Source organism: Sturnira hondurensis, unplaced genomic scaffold (assembly GCF_014824575.4).
Source record: "Sturnira hondurensis isolate 20B ecotype Veracruz unplaced genomic scaffold, ASM1482457v3 Scaffold0021795, whole genome shotgun sequence".
In the NCBI taxonomy this organism is placed as follows: domain Eukaryota; kingdom Metazoa; phylum Chordata; class Mammalia; order Chiroptera; family Phyllostomidae; genus Sturnira; species Sturnira hondurensis.
Window position 1 is genome coordinate 2,635,001 of NW_028094426.1, and position 23,441 is coordinate 2,658,441.

Below are 23,441 nucleotides of genomic sequence, written 5' to 3' on the forward strand. Positions count from 1 at the left end.
CCACCTTTTTTAGTAGAATATGGACTGAGGATTGAGAAAAGGCAAGACAAAAACTGAGCTATTCATAATTAAGTCTTGGATATTTTGAATTTGTTACATTGAAATTTATTTTTAATGGATTGGTCTAGTTAAAAACACTGGCCAAATGGAAGGCTTGTTAAATAACAATAATTATAATGATGTTCATAAATGAATAGTGGAATGAGATATTCCTTTCACTTCTGAATTTTTGTATTTTGTGCTTTTGTTGGTGTCATAATTGCCATCACATTGGGAAATAATCATATTGATTTAAAACTGAAGAAAACAGATGAACAGATGCCCAAGTCTTAAGGAAGATTCCTATTAAGGTCCCCTTTTCTCTTTTTGAAGCTCGATACCATGGATAATTTTCGTGTCACATGTGTCTGGACACAAAAGGCCTGGGTTCCTTTAAGGGTTCGTCATTATTCTATTGACTCACATTCAGAATCCTGGGAGAACTTCTGCATTGGACCACCCTGGGGTAACATTGGTGACAGCTATATCAGCTCAAATCTCTGCAAGCACATTATACTACATGTGCTCAAGTTTTCATGGAGAAAACAAAAAATTATTCAATAATAACCAAATAGGCAAATGACAGTACTCTAACACTTCTTGATGAGAATCATTTTCTGTATGCTAATCACCATTAATTACCTCGAGTACATTATCTCCAATTCTATTATGAAGGAGCCATTATTCTTATTTGAGAACTAAGGAAATAAAATTGAAAAACTTTCCCAAGATTATACAAAAAATAAGTGATGGAGCCCATATTCAAACTGAGGTCTGTTCTTCCCACACATATCTCTTAACCACTTCACACAAAATGAGCAATTGCCATTTCAGACATTAGGAGAAGGCCTGCCTGCAGGCTCTCCTACGATACTTGTCAGCACTGAACGCTGTCGGCTGATAACAACAGTCTATTGAAGTCCTGGGTCACAGTGAGCCCAGGTCCCCAAAGGTCCTGTTTGTCTTCCCCATGAGGAGTTAGTGTTCCTTTGGCAATTTGTTTTTATAGCTATAAGAAACTTTTTAATATTCTATTTCTTTAAGGCATTTCTTTATTATTGGTGTCTCATGTTTATATTCCTCCTCTCCATCAGTTCTCTTCTCCCCTCGTACAGGCACACTCAAGACTCCCACCCCAAAGAAACAACCAACCATCACCAAAAAGAGATTATTTTCTTGACTCTGATTCTCCTTCCTACTATTGCTCCATTGTTTTACATCCCTTTACCCTCTTTCACTTTTTGACAGAGTGGCTGTGCCACTAATGTCTATAAATCATTATTTGTCACTCACTTCTGAGCTCATTACCATCTGGCTTTCTCTTCTATCACTCACTGAATCTAATTCAACTATGCCTAACAGGTTTCATTGGCTGAGGTCCAATAGCCCTCTTAATGGAGAAAACTGGGAATGGAAAGAGAATATAAACTCGATTTATGGACTGCCCACTGTGGGGCACCTTTATGCAGTCAACTCTGTGTTTTCTCATCCAACCCTGACAGTGACCCTGTGACATTTTAAATCAGCAGTGTTAATAATAATAATAAATATAATTTTAAATAATATTTAGAATTTAGGAAACAGATTCAGAGACTCTAATTAAAATGAGGTAGAGATACCAGCCAAAAGCAATTCTACCTGACTCACTATCCCACATTCTTTGATTGCACAAGGAAAAGAAGAACTAGAGGAGAGAGGGAAGAAAAACAAGGAAGAATGGAATGAAAAAGAGGAGGAAGAATTGAAAGTAGGGAAAGATTTTAACGCAAGAAAGTTTCTCTGTAACAAGCAAAAGATTCAAGTTGACCACTAGATTTATTTTATTGCACTCTTATCTTTTTATTTATTTATTTAAAAAATTTTATTTCTTAGGCCCTGGCTGGTGTAGCTCAGTGGATTGAGCGCGGGCCTGTGAACCATACGATCGAGGTTCGATTCCCAGTCAGGGCACATGCCTGGGTTGCAGGCCAGTTCCCAGCAGGGGACTCACAAGAAGCAACCATACATTGATATTTCTCTCCTTCTCTCCTTTCCTTCCCCTCTAAAAAGATAAATAAAATATTAAAAAAAATTTATTTCTTTATCTTTAGAGGAGAAGGGAAGGAGAGAGAAATATCAATGTATGGTTGCCTCCTGTGCGTCCCCCGCCGGGAACTGGCCTGTAACCCAGGCATGTGCCCTGACTGGGAATTGAACCTTGATCCCTTGGTTCACAGGCCCACGCTCAATCCACTGAACTACACCAGCCAGGACGCACTCTTATCTTTTGATTTCATTGTGCAGGAATACCTTAATATGGGACTAAAGGTAGATCCCAGAAATAGGGTGAAAAACCTATTAACAAAATGTAGTATGCTTAATGGAAAGACCTTTGGTATTCTCGTCTGCTGAAAAGAAGGCTACATAGGGTATTTACTTGCTAATATTGCCACCTTGCTCAATTTTCTGAGGTTTTGGTTAACACCCATGAAACTAAGCTATAGAACTGATAGTGAATGGTAGTGAATGAAGTTACCAATCTGTGTGTGCTGTTTAAATTTTCTTGAAATTATTCAAATTCCTCTGGCCTAGATATTAGGGTAGATTCTCAGGACAGATGGCTTGGTAATGAGTTTTTCACTTTCTTGGGCTGCCAAGCAATTTGGAAATTGCACTAAGCCAGTCCCCTGTCAGTGCCATTGGGCACTTCAACTTGAAGACTAGTCTGACACCAGGAAGTTGTCATCAGCAGCAGCTAACGCTCAGCGAGTGTGGCACACCAAGTGTCATGAAAATGCAAAGAAGAAACGTTCTGTTCTGTTTGTAACTTCCTAACAAGTTTGAGATTCAGCTGAATTTTTGTGTTGAGCTAAAAGTTCAACTTATATCTTCAGTCCAGACACCCTTCTTCACTTTGGACCCATTTATTTAATTATCCTTTGAACACTTTTAGTTAGATACTATGCAAGTTCCTCCAAATATGCAAACTCAACACTGAATTTTTGATATTACCCAAGAAAACCTCTTGTTCCAGTGCCTCCTATCTTAATGAATAGTAACAGCATCCAACCACATAATGATTCAGACCTGGAATCATTCTTGAGTCCCCTCCCTCCCTGCACCAGACCAATCACCAAGGCCTATTGATTCTCCGTCCTAAATATCTCCTGAATCTTGTCCACTGCTTTCCATCCCAATTGCCATCACCAACAATTCTGACCCACACTTGAGTATAGTCATAGCTCCTTTACTAAAGGTCATCAGCCTTCCCTTTTTCTACCCTACCCACTTTCTCTATGAAGCTAGTATGGTGCTATCCGTGAGATCATGACATTCTTCTGCTGAACACCATTCCAGGCTTCCCACTGGTTGAGAAATAAAGTATAAACATCTCAGCATAGCTTAGAGGGCTGCTATCTGCCTTCTCAGCATTATTTCCTCCAAGTTAGTCATGTGGTCAGCAGGTATTTATTCAGTGCCTGTTGTGTGCCCAACCTTGTTTAGACGCTGGAGGTCCAGCAGTGAACAAAACCGTCACTTTCCTTAAGACACTTACATGCTTTTGGGAGCAGACAGTAATCCTGGGAACACACAAATGAATAATTTTAGGTCTTTAGAAATACCAGAGGGGAGATATTTGTGGGTCACAACTCCTATGAGCTTTCCACATCCCACCTAAACTAAGTTAGATGCTTCTATAAGCACTTTTGTCATTATAATTTAGCATCCTTTATTTCTTTATTTTATTTCTTATTTATCTATCTTCTGTGCTGGATCATTACAGATTTTATGACAACGAAATTTTGCTGTAGATGTTACTATCATGTCCCAGTGCCTAGTTTTGCCTGGCATGTATCGGGTGTCTAATAAACATTTGTAAAAGAGCTGGATGTTACTTTCTCAGTATGAATTGGCTGATAATTTCATATGTCTTATTGGATGAAAATATAAAAAATATATGGTGGAAAAATCTTATGTAAATAAAAACATAGACCTTCTGTAGTTTATAACTGTTCAGATATTTGCAAACTAAGATGAACTATATGTTGAACTTTCAACATCAATTGATTAAACTTATTTACTACAAATCACTAAATTCCTGCAGATAATGAAATTCTACATATTATTTCTTACTTTTTTTTCTAACTTACTGAGAAAGCCAAGTTGAAAAGAACTTTAGAAAATTGTGAGATGGAACAATGGGCTCTGTAATTACAACCTTGCACGGAAAATGCATAGATACTTCTATGTGGTTTTTGGTAAAGAAACAAGAAACTGGGTCAAATAGGCACAATCATTTATGCCTTTGTTGGTAACTTCTGTTTATCCAGTACCCTTGCCTTTCCAAGGTGTATACCTATTAATCCTTTGTATCAAATTTTAAGTGCTTACGAGGATTACCAGAATGGTGTTACGCCCTTCCGAAGGGAAATGAAGCAAGCAGCCTCTCTTCCGTCTTCACGCTCTGTGCAGAAGAGCCTCTGTCACCCTGCACTCCCTACAAAGCCAAGCCAACCACAGCAGAAAACATCAGCTTCAATAAAGGCTTTCACTGGCTTTTATATGTTTTTTTAAAAAATAGTGTGTCACACCCTTAACATGAAGTATTTGGTTACAACATTTTTACTATTTTATCCTGTTATGGATGAGATGAACTTCTGGGAGACTTTGAGTTCTAAGTCCTTTATTATTTTCTTTCTAAACTTTTTCTTACACCATCCCATGATTTTACTGTGGTAACCCAGGTTGTGTATCAGAGTGTCTGGTAGAAATACTAGCTTTCAAAAAAAATTTTGGCACACAGAATCTACAAGAATAATTGCCTTATGAATTTCTCTTAAAAATGAAGAGTGCTTTTTACGCACCACCATTCTTCCCCAAGCTCATGGCTTGCACATGTTCTAACATACATACCTGTGGTGTGGAACTGGGTGCTGGGCCCCAGATAGGAGTAGTGGCCGACAGAGTGCAACACAGTGTCATGGGAAGACCATCTGCTTTGGAATTAAAAGCCTCTAGGCCGAGATATTTCTCTCAGTGATGCACCCCTCTTCTATTTATCCGTATTTCCATTTCTTCTCAACTCCTTATCCGCAACTTACTTCTTGAATCCCTCAGTTCCAAACCAACCAGGGCTTGGTATTGGTTTCTTCACTCTTGTTGGTTTAGCCAGCTTGCTGTCTTTGTAGAAACTCTCAACTTGTAAACAAATTCAAGTATACAAATGTCTACTGCAAATAGGAAACCGTCCACATACTTTCAACTTCTCAGAAATTACAATGTACCCAACAGTTTTCTGGGTTTAATATTAGGCAGTCCATGTCCCATGTCATAGCTTAAAATATGAGTGAAATATGGCCTAGTAAGAACCTGGTCTGGAAAACTGTGTGGCTTGGCTTATGAATTCTGTCAACCTGTGTGACAGTAGGACTTGACAGAAAATCTCAAGTCCCAACTGTTTAACAAACGACAAAAAAATATGTACACAGAATGCAATTAGCAGTGACATCAAAAAACACATGGAGTATGCCAGTGGCAAAACTCCGAGAGACAACTTTTCCAATGTGGGAAACATAAAACAAAACCTTTATTTATGATAACTAGTTGAATTTCTAATTCTCCTAACCTTACAGGTTTTATGAAAACCAAATTCAGTTCTCCTAAGGGGTGAGAAAGAACCACTTCCTATGGCATAAAGTTACAGAATAGCAAATGTTCAAAGCCCTTTAATTTGTTCGTGGGGCAACATTATGTTGTCCTCTTCTGAGTTACATAAGTCTGTCTTGGCATTTCAAACACAGTAACATTTTACCCTTGACACTATTTGGAATTTGGAACTGCCTGTGAAAACATGAATGACTTTATTTTTCCATTTGAAATGTCCCTAAACACAAATTGATAAATTCTCAAAGAATTCCAGTACAGAATTTGCAGCCTAGCATTTCTACTGCCAAGACCTATATTCAAAGTGTTTGAATTGCCAGAAAAAACACAGCTGTTGGTCTATATCTCAGGCAATCTGTGCACCATCTTTCAAGCAGAAGAGATTACTAAATGGGCCGAAGGTTAGGTACAAGTTTCAGAGAAACAAAGTGCAGTACTGGAAGTCAGAAATCCACGTAAATCCCAAATATTAATACTAACTCAGAAATGAGAAGTTTTAAATCACTACTTATTTTGAAAGGACTCCATCTTTCCCCCCACAAAAGTCACAGACATCCAAGATGCAAGTTTTCTCCCAACCTTCAATCCTACTTTTGATAAATGGTCTTGTGTCTTGTTTTAGCTATAATTTAAAGGATTATGATGACCTAGAAGTTGGCCACCTTGGATGATGGAGTCAGGATTGGGATTGAGGTTACAGTGGCTACAGCAAAGACAGTTTCTGACACTTTCATAAACTAAATTGGATTCTTGGCACAGTTGGAGCTTGGATAGCATGAGTTCCCAGCCCTGTTCCCCCTTACCTGTATCAATTATGCTTTAATTTCTGCCCTGATAATATGATAAAATGAAGTGGACCATTTTTTATTGAAATTTGGCAATGGTTTGAAATACAACAAACTGCACAAATAATGAAGGACTTTGTTTTTTAAAATCTATAAATCATCTTTAGATTTTCTCAGTGTCTTTTATTATGAGGTATATGCTCATATGTCTCACTGCTCCCCTCCCCCATGGTTGGTTCAGATTTTGATGATTTGGCCGCTATAAAAATAAGCTTTGGGCTACGTGTAATTTGCTATGCACACACTCCAACTCTATTCTCTTCCCACCACTGGTGCAACTTTGCAGGGTGTTGGGATATTCTCCTGAGAAACCCTGCCCTAGATTTCCCAGAATCTTCTAAACAAAACCATTTGGTTACAAACACTTTCAATTCAATGACCATTTGTTGAGTATACCTACCTTATGACATTGTTTTACATATAATGTTTTGATTAATCTTCACAAAAATTTGGAGATGAAAAAATGAGTCCAGAGAGTTTAAGTAACTTGCCAAAGAATCACAACAAATACATGACATGCCAAGAGGTCAATGCTTGTTTCTGGGGCTATTTTTAGATACCATTAATCATTTTGAGACACCTTAAGCATATCACAGTGGAAGCTATGCATCTTCTTTTGTGCCCATGGGGCTGGTAATATAATCTGGCCCAGTGACTGCTCTCAAGGACCTGCTTTGCACTGATCATGTAAAAATTTTGTCAATAATACACCACACTGACCTTTCCATTTCATAAAAATATACAACTTTCAGTCATTATTAATGGCATCAAGTATCAAAGGTCTATTATTTCATAGGTCTCAAGAGAATTATAAGTGGCATCTAAACATATAAATTTCCTAATTTAGAATTTAATGAACTTCCTGCTAGTTTCTTATTACCAGCTACTTTATCAAATATAATGAATGGCTTCTCTCAGGGTGAGTCTTTTTTCAAGATTCAGGTAACATTGAGCCTCTCTCTCTCTGGCAGCTATAGCTGTGATTTTAACTGGAACCGTACCACAGTGATCCAGATCTCAGGCTTTCCTAATGAAATTCATACTGCTTGAGCAGAGAAAAACCTTAGAAATCAACTAGTCCCAAAGTTTCAAACTGACAGCCCCCCTGCTTCAGCTGCTCCCAACCGTACATGGCGTGTTTCCACAGTGGTGGTTCTAGTTGAGTTCTTACAATTCAATGAATCGTTGCCAAAAATTTAATGTGAGTGAACTTCCAATAAAAGTCCATATGTGAGCCCATATCTTACTAATTTGCAATATTAGGTAGCACTGGCCCAGCATTCTAGCCATAGTAAAAAATGAATGGGTGCTTCTTATAGATGGAGCTGATGTCTCCAATGTGACTCCATCCCAGCATTTCCTGATGGGTTGGCAGTATCATAGTCGATGGTCTGTTGACATTGGTCATTGTGTTTGTATTATTATTTTCTTATAGTAGAGTTAAAAAGAAAGACAAATATTTTTGACTCTGTCAGATATGGGAAACAAAATATAATCCGAGAGGGCTTTATGTGGGAAAAAATAGAAGACAGGGAATGTCTTTGTGGAAGGAAAGAACGTGCCTTTTTGGTTAATGTGTGTACATGAAGAATCTCAGCTTCAAGTTCATTGATGATATTTGGTTGGCCATGTTAGCACTTGAGAGCCATGATTTTGTCTTCTTTGGTGAGCTGAACACAGAGACAGAAAGAAGTTAAATAACTTCCCAGGGTTTGTATTTTTAGGCCACAACTAGAATGAAGTTTTTCTCACCTTTTAGTACAGTGCTTGGCATGTGGGACATAAATACAATTTAAGAAGAAAATTATCTTAATGTCACAAAATGTTTCTTAAAAAAAGAAATAAGACATAGTATTGAAGAATTTATAAAATCGAAAGTGGGCATGAGTCCTGGAGAATGCAGGCATTGTGCTATGTGGACCTCAGAGTCAGTGAAATCTTTCCACTTCTATGCTATTTAACAAGGTCCATACTAGTTATTTCATCTAGAGAGCTTTTATTGCTTCAGGTCTTAAAGTATTTTCTAGAGCAGGCTATTTAACAGCCGACATCTCCGACGGAAGGTCACAGCAGCTGTTTTTGTTCAGACTGGTCCCTCCTTCGTCTCCTGTCCCCTTGCTCTGGGGAGGAAGAGAGCACAGTGGTGGTCAGGAGCAGACCTACTGGGCAGGCACTGTGGCCATCAACATCAAGTTAAATACAATGAACAATGCAGCTTCTCAGTAGCACCGGCCACCTCTCCCATTCTCAATAGCCGTAGGTGGCTAGTGGCTGCTGTATCTGACAGCGCAGACAGAATATGTTGATGATCACAGAAAGTTCTTTTGGACAGCGCTGTTCTAGCGCCCGGCTGATTGGATTTAAATGGTATCTTTAACACTTACTGTCTGTGTGACTTGAAGCAGGTAATTTAATCTTTCTGTGCCTTGAGAATATAAATATCCAGTTACTGGGATCATGTGTGAGAATTAAATGAGTTCATATATACAATATATTTAGAGTAACCTTTAAATACCATCTGATATTTTCTCAGTAATTGTTAGCAATTACTATTAATCAAAAACAGTATAAAACAATACCTCTTTCATAAAGAAAATGCAGCACATACAAGTGAAGGGAGGGTGCTCAGAGTAGCTGCCCATCACCTGCGTTCCCCAGTCCATATACATAATTGTTATAGAACTTATCATAAGATATTATCATTTTCTGCGTCTCTTTTCTCTACTAGTTTCCGTGTTTTGGGAATTTGAGGACTGGGGCCTTATTTTCCTTCATACACTTATCACCTACTATGGTGTCTTGAACAGAGATGACATTTAATAAGTACTTTTTTCCCAGCAGAATTGAACTAACATAAGTGCTTATGAATGAACAGGCTTCTTACTTATCAATAATTAGTGGGAATAGTGGAATTGGAATTTTGCTAATAACCATATAGAGACAATGAACTTACAATTAGGTTAAAGACAATGGGGAGAATACTTAAAATCAGAAATGGAAGGGAATATCCAGAATGGATGATCACGTCACATGTTGGGAAGAGAGATGGAGGAAGGAAAAGGGGGAGAAAAAAAACGAAATAGAGTCGATAGGTCGTATGGGAGAAAACTCAAAGACAAATTTTACCTGCTTTAACTTTTTACCGCAGACAGATCCTGAAGCCCTAGGTGGAACTGCCTGTGCTGAAATGCCTGGGCTAGTGTAAGTCTGACCATGTCAACACGTTATTTAGTTAAGTAGAGTAGGTGGCAATGTGAAAGCAAAATCATAATAAGCAATAGGATAACGTGATTGAAAGCTTCAGCGGTGATGGAATGGAGGGAGTAAGACATCAAAGAAGAATTACACAGTACTAAGGACCAGTCTAGGGCCTTGGTTAGCCAATGTGAAAAATAAAACAAAAAATAAGATTAAAAATGGAATTATATTATTCAAGAAAACAGTTCTTGACTATAAATGTAAATTTAAAAGCAATTGAGATTAAGCCCTAATTTCAGATAAGTCAAGGGTCAGGAAAAGGACTGCAAGTGGCATTAAAAGGGGTCTCAGGATTTGTGCTGTCATCATAAATGTGACAGTTACAACTAAAAGCAGAAGTAAAATGATTAAGTATAAAAGCTAGACATGAGCAGATGTCCAGGCATGCACCTTGCAAGGGTGCTAAAAATGGATGTATTTTTACTTCATTCCAAGTTAACAAATATTAGGACATTAAAATGCATGAAGCATGGTGTGTATTCCATCTTGCCATGTTTTTATTACTAAGTTAGAAAGAATTAGGCTTCAGGGAATGTATGCAAATCCACCAGTTTATGAAAATGCTGAGTCAAGAGCCACGAGGAAGGGCAGTGAGATTTCTATTTTCCAAAGAGGAGCCTAGTCCATTGTATGCTAAACACCCTTTGTAGGGCACTTCTGAGGTGACCACCCTCTTCCAGCAAGACTGAACAATGTGAGATTGCTGGAAGACACTTTCTTTAAAGGTGGCCAGTGGCCAAGCCTCCTAGCTTGTTATGTTTTCAGTACTAGTATTAAGTGTAATGAGTATATAGAATGTTTGCTCTGTACATGGATGGTGTTTTCATTGGACTTTAGTGTGTCATTTACCCTAAGCAATCATTAATGCAAGGGAGCTGCCCTATGGACAAGTAGACTATCGATGATACCAGACTGTTGTTACCAGATCTGTTTCTCACCCGTTTCTGTTGACTCTGGAGCTTTCTGCATAGACTGATGGGGGCCACGTGGAGAGAACAGGGTTTTCATTGGTGCACAAACTATTGATTAAAGAGTGTGAGTATGTTCGAACTAAGTGATCTTTCCTTGACTTCTGTGTTTGATCTTAGTCCATGTGGGGTTCTGTAATTAGATCATGACTGTTTCTCTAAAGGAGAATTGTCAAGTTCTTTTTGTATGAGGGAGAAACAGCATGTGTGTTCTGGCTACTAGACTCCTTTCTCTGTCTTCAGAATACATGGTGCTACATCCCTGAAAATGAATACAAAAATCTTCTTCTCTACTTTTCATTTTTTACTTGCATTATATGCATTCAGCCAGTCACTTAATCTGTATTATTGGAGTGCCTACTATTTGCTGAGGTCGTAGCCAGGAGCTGGGATAAAATGGTCTTTGCAGTTATGTTTTTAAAAGGTACAGCTTTCTCACAGCTTGTGTTTATCAACCCTGACCTCTTTTGACATAATCTAAATGCGGTGTGGAAAACCATCTAAACCAAATATCCATGGGGGCTGCAGCTGCACATGTAAAGAAACACCCAGGAGAGTGTGCCAGCCCCCTGTTTCCATCCCACCTGCTCCAAGGTACAGCCTAGAAAGACTGTACACAGAAAGGGGGTGTCCGTGGGCACTCCCTCGGGCCCTCAGGTTGTAGGGCGATTGGAAGAGTACTTAGCTCCCATCTGGAAGGAAACCCATTTCTGATCAAAGAAATGAAAAGAAAATTGTAGTACTATTCATAATTGTATACCTTTTATGGATATACCTAAGAATATATATGTATATACATAATATATTATCATATATATAATTTACTTATGTACAAACACAATAGAAAATAACACATAAGTTTTAAAATATGGTTAAGGCAGCCCTCTCTGTGGGCATGAACTTGAAGTATAGCTGCATTGTTGTGTGTATTTGTGTCTGTGTGCATGTGTGTGCATGGTCCAGATGGGTGTGTTGGGATACGAATGGAGGGTAGGAAAAGATGAAGAGACAATGAGAAGGCATGCAGAGTGTAGAAACACAGAATTTCTTGGTATCTCCCGTCATGATTTTTGAATGGGCATGGATGGTGTGATAATCATGACCAGTCGCGATGATAGTAGAAGGAAGAGTATGGAAAGGAAAGATGATTAGAGAAGTGATTAGAGAAAGATGGTACTTTGACAGCATTAATCTGCTGCTAATTTAAATGTAATACTATGTACTTATATGTAATATATGGACATATATACACACATATCCACAGATAACACATGGATAAATTATGCACCAATTGTAACTAGAAATGTCCTCCACATTCTTGAAGTTTAGGAATTAACAGTTAGTTTTATTTAGATAGTAACAGAGTTAAGCCATCTTATTTATAAACTATATGTTAAGTGTTGTTTTAAAATTCATCTATATGAAATCTGCTGCAAAGAATAAGTGTGTTTTAAAACAGATGAAATATGTATATCATTTATATCCATACCTGCCTGTAATTACATGATTTTTAAAAAACCGATAATTATTTCAGGATTCACCTAAAATATTCTGATTGAATGAGGAGATAAACAAATCTGCTTTTAGAAGATGAAAGGAACATGTACATGTAAAATCATCAAAGAGTATACTTCAGAGAATTGGACAAATGCTTGAGGAAAATTTATGTAAATACCAATTTTTAGTGACTGAAATGCAGGAAAGTTCCTAAAGTAGCATGCTTTGTCATATTATGTCATAAATATGTATCATTTTCAAAATAATGCAGAAGGCATAAAGCATTTGTCCTTTGGATAAACACTGTTTAATGAAAATACAAAAAGTATCATGATTGCTAAGCGTTTACATCAGCTACAACTATTGTAGCTGATTAAAAAATAGTTATGGCCAATATAAAAAATAAACAGATATTTCAGTAGAGAGAATAACTGAAGTGTGTTTTTTTTCCTGAAAATATGTGGCTTAAGGAGTAGATATTTCAAAAACATAAATAATTTTAAGGCCTTAAAAATAAGACCTATAAAGTTAAATGGTAGACTGTTTGCCGAGACATTTTATAAGCTCCCTTCACTAGCTGTGCAGTTACTCTCAGTCTCATCCTGACCTCCTGGTCTAGAGTGCACAGGACAGAGGCCATGGGCAGGGTCATGGATGAAAGCAACACGGTGCTTAGGGTGTTGTGTACCTATGAATGCTAGGAACTCGGGCGGGGTGCATTTTGTAAAAATGAATGGCTAATGCTGTGGAAGATGGTTTTCGTTGATATTTAAGTGCAATGTTTCCCAGACCCTGTGAGAAGTTGTGTATTAGCCCCACGTTGCAGGTGAAGGAACAGAGATGTAGTGATTTACGTTAACTTGCCCATATGAGCAAGTACACAATGACAGAGCAGGACTAGAACTTAGGATGCTATGCCTTTAACCACTGCTCCATATGGCTAACTGTATTAAGCCCAACCATAGCTCTTTATGGTTAGTTTTTTTTTCTCTCTAGAAATCAGAGAACTGTAAAATAACCTGCCCAAGGTATTTTTTTACAGATCAAATGTCAGAGTAGGATTTAAACCCAGCCTGTCTGACTACAAAGCCACTTTCTACTCTGCTTTGCTACCTTTCATTTGAGATGTTGCCAAATACTTGTGCCACATACTGACACCTGCAGTTTATTGAGCTGGTGACATCTGTTCAAGGACTCTCACAGGATGCTGATGCATTTGTAAGAGGCCACAGGAGGGCCCCTACCTAATGCTCCACCCAACTTGTCCAGTTGCAAGTCAAAATCTGTTAATACTGTGCCATGGTGGCCCCCTGATGGGGCCTGTATGCTGTATAACACAGAACTGACCACAATACCTCAAATGAGTTAGAATGTGTGTGTAACCATATGTCATGGACAGTTGATTTGAGTCAAAAAGTCAAACTAGACATATAATTATTAATAATAAGAATTAAATGAGCCCTGGCTGGTGTAGCTCAGTGGATTGAGCACAGGCCTGCGAACCAGAGGATCGCGGTTCGATTCCCAGTCAGGGCACATGCCTGGGTTGCAGGCTGGTTCCCTGCAGGCCACCTCCCAGCAGGGGACACACAAAAGGCAACCATACATTGATGTTTCTCTCCCTCTCCCCTTCCCCTCTAAAGGTAAATAAATAAATTTAAAAAAAGAATTAAATGAACATTAAAATGTTATCAAACCTATTGTGCAACTCAAATATTGACTATTGTTTACAAACACATTTTTAAATTAATGTAGCCTTATATAAATAGTAACCATAACACTGGGGATTATCATGGATAGTAATCAAAATAAACACTATTCTTTGGAAGGACACAGTGTGAATAATATATATAGTATATAACTGAAAAGGAATTCTTCTGCCTCAATGCCAGTCATGCAGATTTGTGGAAGAATTTCTTCAAAATAACTCTTGAGGATCTAGATACTTGTATGTGCATGTTTCAAAATCATTTGAATGTGGGTATGCTAACAATGAAAAGAAAAACTTGGGAATTAGTAGAAGTGCACACCCCCAAATACATAATTTTCAGTGAATACGGAGACTTTTTGAACTTGGCCAAAATAGATGATTTGTGCAGACAATGCTAAAATTTCATGAGACCAAATGCTAGAATTATCAAATAGCCATTAGAGAAATTGTAGGTAGAAAGAGTCTATGGAAGGACAGAATTTGATGAGACAAATGACCTTTCAGCATTGCTAAAGAATTCATGTAGTGGATTTTCCCCTTCAATAGCCAGCAAATAAAGCAATAAATCTAAACATGCCTAACCAGTAGGAAGTCATTTCTCCTCCTGAAAGGAGTCATTATAGGAAGCAGAGCTCAGATGGTCGAGTTGATAGTGTTCTGCTCCCACGGGGCCCATTCTTCGGGGTGAGCTTTCCTAAGAGCTCTGTGGCTGATAAACTGCTCACCCTGGAATCCTGTCCTAGCTGGCTGACATTAGTGCCCTGGACACAGAGCAGACCTGGGCTCCTGCATCAGCCCAGCTAACCCTTCTTACCCAGGCGGGAAGGAACTCCTGGGCAGTAAATGCAGACCTAATGCGACACAGGGGCTTCTGGCATGCACTCCCCTCCCCAAACTATTGATTCCTTTAAGCCTGGAGGCCTGGAAAATATTCCTAAAAAAGTATATCAAACTTTTTCATTCCAGGGGACACTATAACTCAAGAAAAATTATTCTTTCTTCAGTAAGGAGTAGATGTTAGTTAGATTGTATTAAGACGCTTTTTATTTTGATGAAAACCATTGTAATAAAATTACTTGGCACATTATGTGCCAGAGAAAATGAAACAAATAAATATGTAAATAAATTAAGTAAAGGCTCCCTAAAGGGTACTTTAAACCCAATGCTCCTACGGTGCATCAACATACCGTTTAACTGCACCATTAAAGTTGCTACCAAGGGAGTCATTATTAGGGATATGGTTATAACAGGAGTCTGGGCTCCAGATCAAGGGTTTATTTTGTTTTCTTTCTCTTCATAACTTCATTGTTCTATATTGCAAGAAAATCTGATTAGGTTAACTCTGTACAGAGTTCCATTCTTCTTTTACCTGGATTACCTGTTTGAGAACTTTCATGATGATGAAAGATTAAGGCCTATGTCCTGTAAGTGATTTAATCACACTGTGAGAGAAAGTTCTCTAAATAATAGAAGAAAAGAGAGGTGAACTTCAAGTACTAATTCACTGATAAAGCTATTACTCTATTCATTATCCAGCTATGGTTATCGGACAAATCTTCCTTTCAATGTCTTGCTCAAGGTACATCCATGTGACTGCTTAGCTCTTGAAGTTTGTTAACACACATAAAATCTGTATCTGCTATGGGAAAAAATGTTAAAGCCAAAGCTCTAGGAAAAAATGATGTGAAACAATGGGTTTTCAAGAAAAGAAAAAACCAACAACCCTGTTTCTTCTTTTAAATTATATTTGTTGATTACGCTGTTACTGTTGAGCCAATTTTTGCAATTTGTTCCCCTCCACCCAGCACACCCAACTCCTTCAAGCAATCCCCCCACCATTGTTCATGTCCATGGGTCATGCCTGTACATTCTTTGGCCACTCCATTTCCTATACTGTGCTTTATATCTTCATGGCTATTCTAAAACTACCTTTTTATACTTCTTAATCCCCTCAATTCTTCACCCATTCCTCCACACTCCCTTACCATCTGGCTACCATCGATATGCTCTCGATGTCCATGATTCTGTCTTTGTTCTTCTAGTTTGCTTAGTTTATTTTTTAGATTCAAATATTGATAGATATATATTTATTGCCATTTTATTGTTCATAGTTTTAATCTTCTTATTTTTCTTGAATAAGTCCCTTTAACATTTCATGTAATAATGATTTGGTGATGATGAACTCCTTTCATTTTTTTCTTGCCTGGTAAGCTCTTTCTTTATCCACCCTTCCATTATAAAGGATAGCTTTGCTGGGTAGAGCAATCTTGGCTGTAGGTCAGTGGTTTTCACAACTGAATATTTCTTTCCAGTCTCTTCTAGCCTGCAAAGTTTCTTTTGAGAAATCAGCTGGAAGTCTTTTGGGAACTCCCCTGTAGATTACTAACTTTTCTCATGCTGCTTTTAAGATTCTCTCTTTATCTTTAAACTTTGGCACTTTAACTATGATGTGTCTTAGAGTGGGCCTCTTTGCATCCATCTTGTTTGGGACTCTTGTGCTCTCTGGACTTGCATGTCTATTTCCTTCACCAAATTAGGGAAATAAATTTTCATTATTGTTTCAAATAGATTTCCAATTTCTTGTTCTTTCTCTTCTCATTCTGGCATCCCTATGATGCAAAGGTTGGAATACTTAAAGTTGTCCCAGAAGCTGCTTTCACTATCCTTGTGTTTTTTGGATTCTGTTGTTTTTATTGTTGTTCTGATTACTTGTTTTTTGCTTCCTTCTTTTCCAAAACATTGATTTAATTCTCAACTTTATCCATTCCACTGTTCTTTCCCTGTAAATTGTTCTTTATTTCAATTAGTGAATACTTCATTTATGACTGAATCTTTTTTACGCTGTTGAGGTCCTCACTAAGTTCCTGGAGCATCCTTATAACACAGTATTTTGAACTCTGCATCTGATAGATTGCTTATCTCACTTTTATTTACTTATTTTTCTGGAGTTTAGATCCATTTTTTCATTTGGGCCATGTTTCTTTGTCTCCTCATTTTGGCAGCCTCCCCATGTTTGTTTCTATGTATTAGGTAGAGCTGCTGTGACCCCCTGTCTTGATAGTGTGGCCTAATGTAGTGGGTGTCTTGTAGGGTCCAGTAGCACAGACTCCCCATCACCCCAACTGGGTACTCGAGTTGTGCCCTACATATGGGATGATTATACCATCCTGTTGTAGTTGAGACTTGATTGTTGTTGGCAGGTCAATGGAAGGGATTTATCCAGGTCAGTTGGCTGAAAGGACTGGCTGTGACCACTGAGCACCAACCTTCACCCTCTGTGGAGGATCAGCTATTCAGGGGGAGGATGGTTGTATTCCAGTTTGGTCTGTAGCTGTCCACTGAATACACAGGCTACTGGGTTTCCCAGGTTGTGCATGTCAAGGTCAGCCCCTACTGGTATTCTGACCAGAGCAATCCTGCATCAGTTATAAAGCAACTTGCAGATCTCTGTTACTTGTCCTGGACTTGGAGATTCTCAAGTAAAGCCAAGTGGTGAATCTAGGCTTGCTGCTCCTAGTGGTGGGCCTGAAGCCACTTAGCAAGTGGTACAGGTGCTAGGGCCTCACTAAAGTAAGCTGTTGCTTTTTTGAGAAGATTTAGGCAGTTGTGAAGCATGAGCTAAGATCAGCTATTCATATGGAAAAGCTGCTTGGGTGGTTCCATAAGTTGGATGGGATGGAGTCTTGGGGATCTCCAGGGTGGGGCAGATAGTGTTTTCCAGGTTGATGGAGTCTCAGATATGGCACCAGTCTGTCAGCTCTGTGGCTCTGTGGCAGGGGGAGGGTTCAGAAAAGGGACAATGGCTTCTGCCGACCTTTCTGTCTGTGAGAAACCTGTCCCCCAGCTCTTGCCTTGATGGCAGACATTACATTTTGTCTATGCCACTGGTGCCTTTCAAGCTGCTACTTTAGTGCTAGAGCTCAGACAGCATGAATAGGTCCATGTATAGCTCTTTAAGAGGAACTGCTTGAGACTCCAGAAGTTTCTCCACCAACTCAATCCCCACTGGTTTTGGCAGCCAGAAGTTATGGAGGCTTATCTTCCTGGCACTGGAATCCTGGGCTGAGGGGCTTGGTGTTGGGCTTGGACTCCTCACTCCCAAGATATTCCTCCCAAATTTTTATCCACCACACATGGATGTGGGAGCAGCATTTTCTGTGTCTCCACCTCTCCTTCAGTCTGGATGGATGCAGTTTCTTTAATTCCATAGTTATTGGACTTCCAATCAACTGGATTTCTGGCAGTTCTGAATGAAGATTGTTCTAGATTTCAGTTGTGATTTTGGTGTGGTTGTGTGAGGAGGTGAGCCGTGTTTACCTATATCACCATCTTGACTGGAAGTGTCCAACCCTGTTCCTAATGAGGCTAAGTCTTTTGATCCAGCATGGAGAGGCTCCCAGGTCAACAGGGGTGACATTGATTAAATCTGGAAAAGCTGCGAGATCAATTCTGCAGACAGGCAACCTGGGGTATTGAGCTGGGAACTACTAAACTTGGTGTCTAGTTCTGAATTTGCCAGTAACATGCTGTGCCACCTTTGGCCACATTCATCTGTCTTTCCAGCTTTACATTCCATGTTTATTAGACGAGGAAGGACAGGGCTTATGAGCAGAGAGCTCCATGGCTATTGTCAGCCTACAGTACTAGCGTCTCAGATTGCACTCGAAATATCTTAAATACAAAAGTCCAAAGTATTGTTTAATATTAATTGAAAACATGTTTTGCATTCTCATTAAGTATATTTGAAATTATACAGTATGGGCACACCTATGTTTCTTTATCTGCTTCTTTCTAAATAATTATGAATTAGAGTTTTGATACATTTTAGTTTTAATGAAGAGAACACAGTTGTAGGATAGTTGGGGCAGGTTCTGTATTTAAGGCACAAAGTCACTTTTACTACATCCTTACCTAAAATTCTACCTAAAATTGAATGCTATATTCTTAAAGAACTAATGGTCCTATGGGATTTTGTAAAACATTCCTGAATTTTATCCAAGAAGAGGTCTCATATGAAATTGGTCAAAGTCTATTTCTTTTTTTTAAAGATTTTATTTATTTTTTATAGGGAGGGAGAGAGGGAGAACAACATTACTGTGTGATTGTCTCTTGCATGCCCCCTGCAGGTGACCTGGCCTGCGACCCAGGTGTGCACCCTGACTGGGAATTGAACTGGCAACCCTTTGGTTTGCAGTCTGGTACTCAATCCACTGAGCCACACCAGCCAGGGCAGGTCAAAGTCTATTTCTTAAAAAACGATTTTTTGACTTTTTTTCTAACCAAGAAATTGGAATAAACTAATTCATTCATTTCACTATTTCTGCCTTCTAAATGCATGTCACTGTGTTAGGGACTATGGGGATAAGAGATACAAGTAAGATACTTACTGCCTTCTGGGAATTTGTAATCAGCAAGTATAGGATTATACTCATATGCTTACAAGATTCAGACATTCAAAGAACTAACTGTATCAGTTATTTCAATATTATATTTCTTTATTTTTCTGCCTTTACTCACCTTATCTCAAAAAGCGAAGAAGAAACATATATCATTTTTATGAGCCTGCACTCACAGAGAAATGCTTTATCTTTAGAAAGTTGGTCGTACAAAGAGGAGGCTGTAGTCATTTCTTTGTCTGGTGATGCGAGGGCTGATACAGTGTCCCCTACGTCTGTTTTGAAACAAAGCATGCCCCAATCCTCGGGCATCAGGGTGTGCCTGCCGTTCATGTCAGCACGGCTCTCGAAGGCTGCTGTTGTGCATCACAAAGCACCTTAAGGGAACACTTGCGTAGGTGTGCGGAGCACTGCTATCTAATTCTCCAGTGACTGCACTCTGAGTCTTCTCTTGCATACTTAAACAGCATGGGAAATATCAAAGGGCAGAGGGTCTGAGATGCTGTAACACTGGACAGGAGTCTGTTTTCTGTACCCTCGGGGTGTGGACGAAGAATACCTAATCTAGAATTTCCCTGCCCCCGCGTTTCACACACTGAACTGCATCAGAATGTAAGACTCGTCTGCAACCCTCAGTCAGTGAAGGGCGGCACCAGGGTTCACAGGGAACAAGTGAAATGGTCGGTGCCCACACTGGGCTGCAGCGAAAGGCTTGTTTTACTGGGGCTTGGTGACAAGAACTGACTTCGTGGATTAATTTACAGGGGGAAGGAAATATGTTAGAAGGTGAACAACTTCTTAGCAGTTAAGGGTTTTGTGAAGGTGGAGTTGGGCACCCATTTGGTATTCACCAGCACAGACCAGGAATGTAGTACCGTGTGGTGGCGAGGGAAATCAAGTGGCCACTGAGGATCTGAACTGCCTCTGTTTTTAGGAATCTGTGAAATGACTCTTTGAAGGTCTCTGCTGAAGGAGACTTCAGAGCAGAGGAGTGCCGTACAGATTTCCCTAAATGCTGCGCCGTGCAGCGAGTCTGTGGAGATTCTGGTTATGCCAGAAATGAAGGAGCTCGGTGACAAAGCAGGTTTGGAAAGTGCTAGACACTAGACACTAAAACCCTTAGTCGGAGATTAGTGATGCATGTTACCAGTGCATTTGGACAATAGCGGTAGCAAACTTATTTAAGCTATGTCTAACTTGGTATTTTCCACACATGTTTGTTCTAAACCTCGTAGCTCTTACTGTTCTATAGAACTAATGTCCTCAATCTGAGAAGTGTTCTGCGGTAAAAACGACATGCCTTTCTGAGATATGTCAGCGTGGGTGGAGGTTTGGCTAAACCACTGATTACTCGCTTGAGCTTAAAGAAGCGCCTTGCTGTGACAAACTCCAACATCCTCCTCTGAAAAATGGGGAATTACTTCCCTTTGCAGGGTCTTAAGAATACAAGATAATTCTTGTAAGGTGCCTAACAGTGTCTGGCCAACACCAAGTGCTTAATAAATGGTGGCTATTTCTACCAGTGACTAATACTTTTGTTCACTAGGGCATCTAATCATCCCTTTTGTAGTTTAAAATCCACTTCTTTTTGTCTGTCTGATAGAGCTAGAAATTACATCATTAGTCATTAAAATAATCATGATTGCCTGATTTGGTGAGACAGCCGAAGCTTCATCGCCCAGTGTCCGGCCGTGGTGACAGAGGCCTCAGCGGCTGTAATCCCCACCCCCTACTTTTCGGAAGAATCTCAGCTTTATTCACTCTTCTTAGATAGGCTTTCAGCAGAGGGGCACAGTATTACTAAAGAATCCTAAGCAGGTGCTTGGAAGTTGAAGAACACTCACTCAGACTTCTTTGAACTTACACAAAATTTTATTTGAACTCCAATAATGGGACTAACGTTGTAAAATTGTGATGAGTTGTGTATCTAATGCCTCTTCCCCCTACGCACATGAAATATTGTCTTGGCCAAAAAGTCCATTTGTTTTTTTCCAGTGAGATGGCTCTCGATGTACTTAGTTATCTTTAACTTCATTTGAAACAATTTTGTTAGATTGTATTGTGCTCTTATATCAGCATGCATTAAACAAAACATCAAAATTGGTGAATTTTTGTGTAGCCATTTTAATATTGAAGATGGGAGGAAATATGCAATATTTTGGCATATCATGCTTTATTATTTCAAGAAAGGTAAAAATGCAATTGAAAGGAAAAAGAAGATTTGTGCAATGTATGGAGAAGGTGCTGTGATTGAATGAAGGTGTCAAAAGTGGTTTGTGAAGTTTCGTGCTGGAGATTTCTCTCTGGCCAATGCTCCACGATTTGGTAGACCAGTTGAAGTTGACAGTGATCAAATCGAGACATTAATTGAGACCAGTCAACGTCATACCACATGGGAGACAGTCAGCATACTAAAAATATCCAAATAAATAAAGTTATTGAGAAAAATGAAAAATGTGTGTCTTATTTCACAGGAAAAAACTAAACAAACCTTTTGGCCAACACAATACTAAATATTTGTTATTTAGGATGCAAAGGTGGTCCTTCCGACAAACCCATGATCTGGGTCCCCGGCCTCAGCCTCAGAACTTAGGCTATCATCTCCATTTCAGTCTTTATAGGAACAGAATTCTAATTAAAAAAGCCTAGTACTATACATCATTTCAATAAGGCTTTTTTTTTGCAGAACATAACTTCCTGAAATGAGAGAATTAAAAAGAACAATCCATTATTGTCAGCATGAGGTCAAGAAAACACCTCAGAGTGGATATCTAGTGTACTCCGGGACTTTCAGTGCTCAGTGGTTGAGGTGCAAAATTAACTATATCTTTTGTTTATGACTAGTTCCTGCTCTTTGACAGCAATCTCCCTGTGGCGCCCCCACCCTATTCCTGCCCCCAGGGCACTTTCTTTTGGGAAAACATGGTAATTATGGGACCAGATAGGCCTGTTTCAAGTGGCCTTGGGCAAGTTGCCTTCTGTGCTTCTCAGATGTTTCATCTGTAATAGGAGTAATGATTCTAAGAGGTACTTTTAAAAGTAGATTTGTAGTCATATGCTCTACCACTGAGCTATACAATGGAATACTACTTAGCCATAGGAAAAGGTGAAATACTGCCATTTGTGACAACATAGATGGAGCTTGAGAGTATTGTGCTAATAAGCAAAATAAGTCAGACAGGAAAAAAAGAACCATATGATTTCACTCATATGTGAGATATGAAACAAATTAATAAATGAACAAACAAAGCAAAGTTTTCAAGAAACCCTGATCAACATAGACAACGGCATGGTGGTCACCTGATGGAAGAGAGGGTGGAGGGAGGAAGAAGAAGGTAAAGGAGGTCAAATATATGGTGACAGGAGGAGACTTGACTTTGGGTGGTGAACACACAGTGCAGCACGCAGTTGATGTAACACAGAGTTGTACACTCGAAACTGACATAGTCTTATTATCCAATGTCCCCACAATAAATTTAATAACATTTTAAAAAGTAAATGTGAAAATAGAAGTGCATACCTGCATAGTTCTTGACATTTTGGAAATGTTCAATGATAGCTGGCTATCGCCATTATAATTGTATTTCTTAACAAATACTCAGATGATTATCATTATATAACATTTTATATGTCATGATATCACTTATTATGAGATGATTAATTAATACAAAGAAGGTTTCACTCCCACTAGGAGTTTACAGTCTGCTGTAAATATAGTTCAGATGAGTCATTTCATCTAAACAAAAGGGAGGAGAGTGGTTTTCTGAATGGGCTCATGGAATCCGCATACTACCATGAAATGCAGATTTTTCACTTTTTCTATCATAGAGGAATATAATCTAAAATTATAGATATATAGAAAGGAGTATTTTATAAACTGAAACTTTATCTAAATTCTATACTCGGCCTTTAAAATATTTTATTCATCAGATTATATTAGTGATTTCAAACTTTTATTATTTCTTTCACTCCTTCTGGAAGTTCTTCTATGTAGGGATCAACAAATATGTTTTGAATAGAGATTCGTAATTAAATAAAGTTTGGTGATTTTTTAAAAGATTTTATTTATTTATCCTTAGAGGGG

General features: G+C 38.8%; 1 long non-coding RNA gene across 1 annotated transcript in view; it reads left to right on the plus strand.

The window, feature by feature from the left end:
* LOC118978386 (uncharacterized) overlaps positions 1-22,137 on the plus strand; it is a 97,978-nt gene extending 75,841 nt beyond the window's left edge. The window contains exon 3 of the long non-coding RNA XR_005064704.1: positions 22,044-22,137. This is a non-coding gene — a long non-coding RNA (uncharacterized LOC118978386). The remainder of the gene's footprint in view (positions 1-22,043) is intronic.
* The last annotated feature ends 1,304 nt before the right edge of the window (positions 22,138-23,441 follow it).